A 9,697-nucleotide genomic window follows, 5' to 3' on the forward strand; every position below is an offset into this window, starting at 1 on the left:
TCCTAGGCAACTCTCTGTTTAAATACTCAATAAATTCACTCATTTCGTTTCATTTTAGGGCTGCTAAAATTCCTTTGTGCTTCATAGTCAATGACCTACCATTACTTGGGTGAAGTAAATCACTAAGGAGAAGGGATTGCGGATGCCAGGACTGAGCTCCACCTCTGTCACTCCAACACACTGATACTGACAGACCTCCCTTGACGTTATTTCACCTTCACAACAAAATTATCCAATAGAGAGGGAAAAGGAACTTTCTAGAAGTATTAAAAAGACTTTTGAGTAAAGGACAATGAAACTCGGACAATACTGTGCTCTGAGCTCTGTATCTCCACTGTCTGCTGCCTCAGTTGCATTCCACAGTAAACCCCAGGTGGCCTCTGCTTCCATCCTCACCCTCGGGCCTCTCCAGCCCATCTTCCACACAGCAGCCGAAGTGGTCCTGACAAGGGGACAGCACAGAGCCAGTGTTAACTTCGGTGCCACAGCTGCTCTGCCATACCATGAGCTGCAGTCTCACATGATCTTCGCCTTCAAGATTCCTCCACGCCACAGTGTTCTCTAGCCTTGTGACCTCTCCCCTCATCTCGAACTATGCTGTGCATCCTTGTGCTCACCACACTCCAGGTCCAGCAGGTATCAGCCCACCACTCTCCCACACGACACTTCTCTCAGAGAGTTGCGTGATCCCTTCCCCAGCCTGACAATCAGGGATGTCAGGAAGGCCTTCACAGACCAAACAATACAAGCCTGCGTAGCCCTGCCCTCACCGCTTCGTCTCTCCTTAGTCAGCTACTCCAGCATTCTCAATTAGATATCACATTCTGTGTGTTGTTATCACTTCCATTTTCTTCACTAGGATGGAAATCCCATGAAAACAAGTATCACTCATAGCTAAACAGTGACTGGGTGTGGGAAGAACATTCCATTATTTTTTAAGTTTCAATAATGTCTTGTCAGCAAAAATTTTCTTTTTAAATGAATGAGTGAGCAGATGAAAAGGATTTAGGAGAGCAGTTCCCCATATGAATGGATGGATAAAGAAAATGTGTGTATATACAGTGGAGTTTTTCCAGCCATAAGAAAGAATGAAATTATGCATTTTGCAGAAAGCATGACTGGAACCAGAGATCACTGTGTTATGTAAAACAGGCCGGACTCACAAAGAAAAATATCAGATGTATCCTCTCATATTTAGAATCTAGAAAGAAAACAAACCACAAGTGTAGAGAGAGGACTATTAGGAAGGCAGAAGACAATCAGAGGAAGGAGGGGGATAGGAATAAGAGAAAGTCGAAGGGATGTGATCAAGTTATGTTATATCCCTTCATTTTTTAAATGAATGTAAGCTGATAAGACTGTTTCCCTGAAACACTGCACAACAGCTTCTTGCTTCTTCCCAGGACTGCAGTGGGAAGTGCATTCATGCCCATCCCTCCCTTCTGATACAGAGGCTACTCCCAGCATGACCTACCGACCCTGCATATACACACATTTCCAACATGTATCTCACAAATTTGATAACACTATTCACATTCACCATAAAGACTCACCGGTCTTCACCGGCAGTTCTCACTAATTAAAGATAGTATCTATTGGACTGACACACAAAACCCCCTTTTCACTCATGCTTTCTCTTTAGGTGGTAGCCATAAAGTAACCTACATTTATATTGTAGATCTATGGAAGTTCAGTAGATATGCAGAATAACTCTTAACTTACAGAGTCAGAACTTGCATTTGCAGAGGAGATAACTTTAAATACAGTACAATTTGAAAAGCTCAGAGTCTTTTGGGTGGCATCATGGCAGGAAAGTCTTTGCTGAAGATGAGCTCAGAAAATCCAGAGAGCCAGGTGCCTGCACCTCGCGAACAGAGGAGGGAGCCCTAATCCAGGCTCCAGGTCTCTCAACTGGTTGGGTAACAGGGGCAGCTGGGGGAAATGAAATACTAAGAGCAGAAACAGAGGAAAGAAAACAAATAGGACCTGCTCCTGCTTCTTGGTGTGACTACAGGCAACAGGGGAAGGTATCAAGCTGGCAAAGCCCTGGGATGCCAGAGACATAAGGGGCGCAAGATCGGCAAGAAAGCTGAAAAGCAGAGAAACCTTACGCTGCTGCTGCATACTGCATACTGAGTCCTTCTGGTTATTTTTCTTTTTTCTTTTTTTTTTCAGTTTTTTTCTTTATTAATTACATTTTATTCACTTTGTATCCCCCCTGTAGTTCTCTCCCTCCTCCCATCCCAATCCTTCCCTTCCTCCACCTTCTGCATGCATGCTCCTCCCCAAGTCCACTGATAGGGGAGGACTTCTTTTCCTTCCTTCTGATCCTAGGCAATTAGATCTCATCAGGAGTGGCTGCATTGTCTTCTTCTGTGGTCTGGTAATGTTGCTTCCCCCTCAGGGGGAGGTAATTAAAGAGCAGGCCAATCAGTTCATGTCAGAGACAGTCCCTGTTCCTAATACAATGGAACCCACTTGGATACTGAACTGCCATGTGCTACATCTATGCAGGGGTCTTAGGTTATCTCCATGCATAGTCCTTGGTTGGAATATCAGTCTCAGGAAAGACCCCTGTGCTCAGATTTTTTGGTTCTGTTGCTCCCCTTGTGATGTTCCTGTCCTCTCCAGATCTTACTGTTTCCCACTTCTTTCATAAGATTCCCTGCACTCTGCACAAAGGTTGCCCATAAGTCTCAGCATCTACATTGATAGTCTGCAGGGCAGAGCCTTTCAGAGGTCCTCTGTGTTCCTTCTTTTCTCCTTCTTCTGATGTCCAGCCCTTTTGCCTTTCTGGATAGGAATTGTGCATTTTAGCAAGAGTCCTTCCTCTTGATTAGTTTCTTTAGGTGTACATATTTTAGTAGGTTTATCCTATATTATATGTCTATATGAGTGAGTGTGCATCTTTCTGCTTCTGGGATAGCTCACTCAGGATGATCTTTTCCAGATCCCACCATTTACCTGCATATTTCATGATTTCCTTGTTTTTTATTGCTGAGTAATATTCCATTGTGTAGATAAACCACAATTTGTGCATCCATTCCTCCACTGAGGGGGATCTGGGCTGTTTCCAGCTTCTGGCTATTACAAATAAGGCTGCTAAAAACATGGTTGAGCAAATGTCCTTATTGTGTACTTGAACATATTTTGGATAATATGCCTAGGAGTGGTATACCTGGATCTTGAGGAAGCGCTATTCCTAGTTGTCTGATGAAGTGTCAGATTGCTTTCCAGAGTGGTTGTACAAGTTTACATTCCCAGCAGCAGTGGAAGAGGGTTCCCCTTTCTCCACAACCTCTCCAGCATGTGTTGTCTCTTGAGTTTTTGATCTTAGGCATTCTGATGGGTGTAAGGTGAAATCTTAGGATCGTTTTGATTTGCATTTCCCTGATGGCCAATGAGGTTGAGCATTTCTTTAAGTGTTTCTCTGCCATTTGATATTCCTCTGCAGAGAATTCCCTGTTTAGCTCTATACCCCATTTTTTTTTTATTGGATTACTTGATTTTTTGCTGTTTAACTTCTTTAGTTCTTTATATATACTGGATATTAGCCCTCTGTCAGACATAGGGTTGGTGAAGATCCTTTCCCAATCTGTAGGCTGTCGTTTTGTTCTGAGGACAGTGTCCTTTGCTTTACAGAAGCTTTGCAGTTTCATGAGGTCCCATTTATTGATTATTGCTCTTAGAGCCTGTGCTGTTGGTGTTCTGTTCAGGAAGTTGTCTCCTGTGCCAATGAGTTCAAGGGTATTTCCCACTTTTTCTTCTAAACGGTTTAGTGTGTTTGGCTTTATGTTGAGGTCTTTGATCCACTTGGACTTTAGTTTTGTGCAGGGTGATAAGGATGGATCTATTTGCATTTTTCTACATGTAGACTTCCAGTTAGACCAGCACCATTTGTTGAAGATGCTGTCTTTTTTCCATTGAATAAATTTGACATCTTTGTAAAAAATCAGGTGTCCATTAGTGTGTGGATTTATGTCAGGGTCTTCTATTCGATTCCATTGATCCACCAGTCTGTTTCTATGCCAGTACCATGCAGTTTTTAGTATTGTTGCTCTATAGTACTGCTTGAGATCAGGGATGGAGATACCTCCTGAAGATCTTTTACTGTAGAGAATTGTTTTAGCAATTCTGGGTTTCTTGTTATTCCATATGAAGGTGAGAATTTTTCTTTCAAGGTCTATAAAGAATTGTGTTGGTAATTTGAAGGGAATTGCATTGAATCTGTAGATTGCTTTTGGTAAGATGGCCATTTTTACTATATTAATCCTGCCAAGTCATGAGCATGGGAGATCTTTCCATCTTCTGATATCTTCTTCTAATTCTTTCTTCAGAGACTGGAAATCAAAAAATCCCCTTGTGTTTCTGCTCTCTATTTTTCACCTCTGAAAACTATCTATAGTAGTAATAATAACAACATCTTATATCCATATGGTATTATATTCAATCAGGTTCAAGCAGAAACACCAATATTTTATAAAAAGTGATTTTATATCTGCTTTGTAAATGGTGCCATTTAAAACCATTTCTCCAATTTTATTGGTCATTCATTTGGTAAATTTTGTACTCTCTTTCTCGTGTATGTGTGTATGTGTGTGTGTGTGTGTGTGTGTGTGTGTGTGTATAAGTTATTGCTACAGTGATACAAGCAAGAAATGGGGTAGGGCAGGAAATAATGCCATGAACAAGTGAATCTCTTGCCTCAAGAGTTCAACTGGTGTGACCAGACTCCTGTAAATAATGAATACAACCAACATTTCCGGGTTTTTACATGACACAGTATATTCTACTGATTTTCACAGAATGATTTAGAGAACCCATAGCCTCAGTCCTACACTTGAACTCAAAACAGTCCTCATTATAAGACCTTCAAAATAAAAGCTACCTATATTTGATCTTTAATTTACTTAAAAGGGGAAGTCATAAGTTCCTGAGCCTTGTGAAGTAAGCTATGCAAAAGGACTTTGAAAACTGCAAAAACAGGGCCAGTGAGATGGCTGAGTAGGAAAGGAACTTGTTGCCAAGCCTAAAGACCTAAGTCCAATCCCAGGGACCAACACAGTGGAATGAAAGAAGTAATTACTAGAAGCTATTCTCTGATCTCCACATGCATACATGCAGACACACACACACACACAGAGAGAGAGAGAGAGAGAGAGAGAGAGAGAGAGAGAGAATAAAAATGTAAGAAAATAATTTTAAACCTTCAAAACACTGTAAAAACATGTTAGTCCTAATAATTTTGGAGGCTTTCAGGTCTTATTGTGGGAAAGTCTTCTCAGGATCCGGATTCAATGCCTCCTTCTGCCCTGGGACATTTCACTGTCTTGTTCATTTTGGGAGTCTTTTCATCACTAGCTCCTCAGGAAGTAGCCCATGAGAGCCACTTGGTTTGCCGGAATGCTCAGTTCTGCCTTTGCTTCATCTCTTCTTGCCTCTTGTTCTCCATTGCCATCGTTTGACAAGGTGGAGACTCAAGCTTTCCAGGCATTATGTGGACATTCCACCCTACCCCTTGGCTTTGAAAATGAATATACATTTGAAAAGAATTTGATCAGGGAAGTGTGTAATTTACTATCCAATCTCTTGGGAAAGCCTTATGTTCCTAGTTTTATCATTTGCCCTACTTCTAACTTGCTATATTTCATAAACACGACATGAACTTTGTATCTCAGCCACAGAGACATGTATTTTATTTCCTTTTAAAACTGTCAAAACCAAAACTGAATCAAGCTTTGAGATCTGCTCTGTCCTCTGACTCTGTCAGGTGCTTCTCTGGTTTTGCTCATGGCTGTTTGCCAATAGTCTCCATAAAAAGAAACACACAGGTTCATCAAAGGCAAAGCTGGCCAGCAGTAAGACAGTTAACAAAGATGGGTTTGGGTTCTTCAGTTACTGAAACTGTATAACTTACTTTCTTTAAAGCAGATAAAAGAGAAGCAGATTCCTAGAGTTTATAGAACATTAAAATGAGCCATTGGAAATTGCATTCCCAGTTTTCTTAACTTCTTCAGATATAATCAGCTCTATGGACACAAAAAATCAATTGTTCAGTTAGAGTCACTCTTTGCTAGGCCAGAACACTACACTCAAGAATGACCTTTAATCACTTGGCCACATCACTTTCCCCAGCTTTTGTTTTGTCTCTTGTAGGAAGGTAAATGAAGAAAACAGCAAGAAGAATTCTCAGTACCTGGCCTGTCCCAGGCGTGGATGCTGACAGCAAAGTGGGTTTCAGAGAGCAGTTTCAGAAGTGACTGTGATTCCCAAGGCACCTTCGGAAAATGTGAGAGTGACCAAGATTCTTGTATGGAACACATGATAAGAGTGGAATCTAGGAAAGAGACCAGAGATAGGATTTGGTCCAGAACCAAGGAGATAGAAAGTAGATAGAAATGAATGTTTATCTCACCGAGACTGTGAGCGCGAACTAAGCAAAGCTCCGGCATACCTGCTTGGGTTTAACCAGGCAAAGTTGGACAAGACTACCCATTTAAAGGGCCCTTTGGAAAGCTACATGTATTCTGTATGAAACCAATACCCTCCATACCCACATTTTAATATTAGAAAATATAATAGCAACAGCCAATGTTAACCATTGACAAAAACAGAGAGAGACTGAATATAGTCCTCAGTTGCCCTCTCATCCAATGAATGATTTGTTGGGAGTTGCTCTCGTGTGTTGTGTATTCAGATGTTGAATTCTATGCTCCAAAATCTGGTTGCAGTCATGCTCATTGATCAGTGTTGTGTAAATTTTGCTCCCTAATTATCTCTGAATGGTTAATAAAGTTGCTGCCAGCCTATGGCTGGGCATGTGAGGACAGGGAGGCAAGACTTTCAATCCTGTAGGGGGTGGACTTCAGGTCAGGACAGAAGTAGAGAAAGGATATGGCCATGGGTATTAACCTGATGGAGCAGAAGCAGCCCAAGAAGGACCAATATGGCAACTCAGGGCACTTGGCTGAGAAATAGCAAGATAAGCATAGACAAGTTAGAATAGATGATTATCTATTGTAGAGCCTAAAGCTTATTAATAAGTATAATAGGTTTCTGTGTCATTTATTTAGGAGCTAGAACAGGTGAAAAGAAAAGTTCCACCAAATTATACCCTATAATTTTAGTAATTTTCATACATTATGGAAACACTTCTGTATTTACACAATGTGCTTACGAGTTAATAGTTTGATTTTTGTCTGTAATGCTTTACTGCTAGGACTACTTAATCTTAAAAGCACAAGAGACTGGCATAAGGAAATAAACTGCCAAGAAAAGTTGAAAGGAAGTGCTTTGTTCTGCTCAGTGAGTCACCATCCCTGGCACATATCCCAGTGGGAAAAAACCCACACTGGGAAGGAGCCTCAGAAGGCAAGGTAGGTAGCTGATGTGTTCTGAGCTGCTGGTGACAAGTCTGGCAGTCACGCAGTGACCAATGGCAGTCCAGTCTCCAGCACACCCAGAGCAACACCAACACCCAGGAGCTGTCTCTCAGGAGGGAATGAAAGTGAAAACCTTCCTGAATGGAAGGACTCTTTCTAGGAAGGAGAGATAGGAACACGCATTTCCTACCCCAATCAGGCTCCTTCACCGAACTAGCTCTTATTTCTCCTGAATGCATTTCTTCATTCAATAAATATTTATTCCGATCTGACAGAGCTTGGTGCTGGGGAAGTGTAAGCAAAAGTAAACTAGTCCCTTCTCTCTTACTGCCACCACAGGAAGCCAACATAAGCAGGCGATGTAAATGACAAGGCACCCAGGATGATCATCAGAAGAGAAAGCAGATATTCAGTGCTGTCAGAGTAGGGAAGAGGGACACTTGACTCAGCAAGGCACTCATGCACAGGTTCTAGTCCATAGTTGGAATCTGAGGGAAAAGCAGGTTAACAGTAAGAAGGGAGGTTCTCAGCAGGAGGAGGGACATCAGGGAAGCCTCCTCCTCACTGCCCCTCACTAGCTCTTAGCTCTGTATCTCACTCTTGGTTCTCCAAGGGTGTCCTACCCTCCAGGGGACTGCTCTGCAGCCTCTCCCACTCTCATGCTCTCTATATTGCCTGTATCTGCTCACCCCTTCCCAGCTCAACTTAGATAGAGACTTTCCCTTCATCCCCCTTGAGGCACAGAGAGATGCTTCCCAGTGTGAACCGATTGCCTCTCAGGCTTAACCTTCTATAAAATAGCATTAGTCCTATTAGGCTTCTTGGCAACAGGAGCAAATCTGTTTTTGTTTTATTTTGTTGTTGTTTTGTTTTGTTTCCATTTGTTTTTCTTTCTTTTTTTAAGATCATAAACATTCCCCATTGTACATGAGTCTATGGGCAATAAATATTAGAGGAAAAAAGAAGAGTTGTATGTCGTGATAGTAGTAATAACAGTGATAAGTAATATCTAAATGCCTCTTTCTGTATGTTAAGGGCTGTTGTAAGCATTTGAATACTCTCATCAACCAGGCTAAATGTTGGATATTATTCTCTCTCTTACAGAAGCTATTTAATCTTTTGTTCCTGACCTGTAAAATGTGGATGGAAATAATACTTACATCTTAAAACGAGGATTATAAAAAGTGTTACGGTTTGAATACAAAATATCCCCTGCTGGCTCGTGGATTAAAGCCTCAGTCCCTTGCTGTTGGTACTATCTGGGAAAGTACCAACAGTGGGAGGTGGGGTCTACCTGAAGGAAGCAGGTTACTAAGGTCATGCTTTGCAGCTTATGCTAGGCCCTCAGTCTGCTTCTCTCTGCCTTCTGTCTGTTGTGACATAAAGATGTCCCTGAACTGCATACTCTGCCACTGTGGTGCTCTACGCAAGCTCATGGGGGTCAAGCAAACTCAACCCTTAGATGCCCACAAGCTAAAAGAAATATTTGCTCCTCTTGCAGGTTAATGTCAGTCACTCTATCTTGGGAGCAAGGTAATTAACCAATACAGGAAGGAAGTAAATTGCATCAGGGTAAGTACTGGGTGAATGTTAGTTTGATGATGTGCAAGGACAGTCAGGAGCCCGAAGCCCTAGTTCTGAAGACTACAGATTTAGGGCAAGAAGAGTGACATTGAGCCTGCCCTGAAGATGTTCCTTAGAGTACAGCATAGACTCAGTGTGGCTCCAAACAGAGAGCAGCGGCAGTTTTTGCCTTGGGCCTGAGACCATCCTTATCCCTAACAGCCCTCAGAAGGGCGTCACAGGTAGGCAGAATGTCCAGGTGGCTGAAGGTCTCCAGAAGCTCTCAGTGGGACCTTAACCCGAAAAAGAAAACTTTCCCGTAGTTCTGGGAAAGCTGCACAATAGCTGTGACCGTGTGTGGAGCCAGGAGCAGGTCCAGGCTTTGACACTGACACGAGATGTTGCCATGTGCCTAGTTCCGTATGCCACAGGTTGGACACACCTGTGAGAGAAAGACAGTTCCTAAGTACAATTTGATAACTAAGAGAAGTTACGATAAAATGGTAAATAGTGGAAGTTGAAGCCCATTGCTCTTATTTTTAGCACTGTGCTACTACTGCCAACTTTAAAAGGGTTTCAGCTTTTCTGAGCCTTCGCTTTGACACTCTATTAGTTACTGTGCTGTAATAAAACACTATGACTAAGAGAGCTTACGGAAGAAAGGGTTTATTTGGCTTATGGTCCCAGAGGGACAAGAGTCCATTATAATGTGAAGGCACAGCAGCAAGCAGTCAGCATGTCTGCTGTGTCTC

The sequence above is a fragment of the Psammomys obesus genome, unplaced genomic scaffold (assembly GCF_907164565.1).
Source record: "Psammomys obesus unplaced genomic scaffold, mPsaObe1.curated_primary_1811, whole genome shotgun sequence".
In the NCBI taxonomy this organism is placed as follows: domain Eukaryota; kingdom Metazoa; phylum Chordata; class Mammalia; order Rodentia; family Muridae; genus Psammomys; species Psammomys obesus.